The sequence below is a fragment of the Anneissia japonica genome, unplaced genomic scaffold, assembly GCF_011630105.1.
Source record: "Anneissia japonica isolate Jap-2015-1 unplaced genomic scaffold, ASM1163010v1 scaffold288129_len78161_cov153, whole genome shotgun sequence".
NCBI lineage: Eukaryota > Metazoa > Echinodermata > Crinoidea > Comatulida > Comatulidae > Anneissia > Anneissia japonica.
Window position 1 is genome coordinate 20,585 of NW_022720649.1, and position 623 is coordinate 21,207.

Below are 623 nucleotides of genomic sequence, written 5' to 3' on the forward strand. Positions count from 1 at the left end.
TCCTCGTCGCCATTATAGAGATTTGCTAGGTCTCTATAGATTCTTATACTACTCGAGATACTATATAAGACAAAGTGGACATACTTACCATTCACCTGCTGGTAGTGGTAGGTATATAGTAATAGCCTAGTACTGTATAGGTATCTCTCCGTTTATCGTCTGTCTCAAGTCCTAAGTTTCTTCTCCGCACTCTGTGCGGGGTTCCTCATAGGATCTTCCACGGGTGCGTGGATTTCCCCCGGTGATTGGCTGCAACGTATAGATGACGTCATTCTTTGAAGTTAGTACGCACTAGTGTTCTACGCTAAACGCCGATGACGATTATAGAAGTTCATCAGCGTGAACACCAGTGCGTACTTAACGACATCCGAATAGCAACAAGCGCTACAACTTTTCACAGCTGTTAGTTCATCCAAATTAAACTGACAGTGATGGTAGACGTCTTACCATCCATATAATACAGTAAGATAAGAAAGAATAACAATAAAATCTTCACTAGCGAAACATCCAGAGGTGACGGAACTAGGGGGTGCTGTGTTATGGAGAGTAATGTGTGACCGGAAATGGTCTGCAGTCCGTTGGTTGTTACCATGCGCCAGTGATGTTGGAGTATATAGTACAGC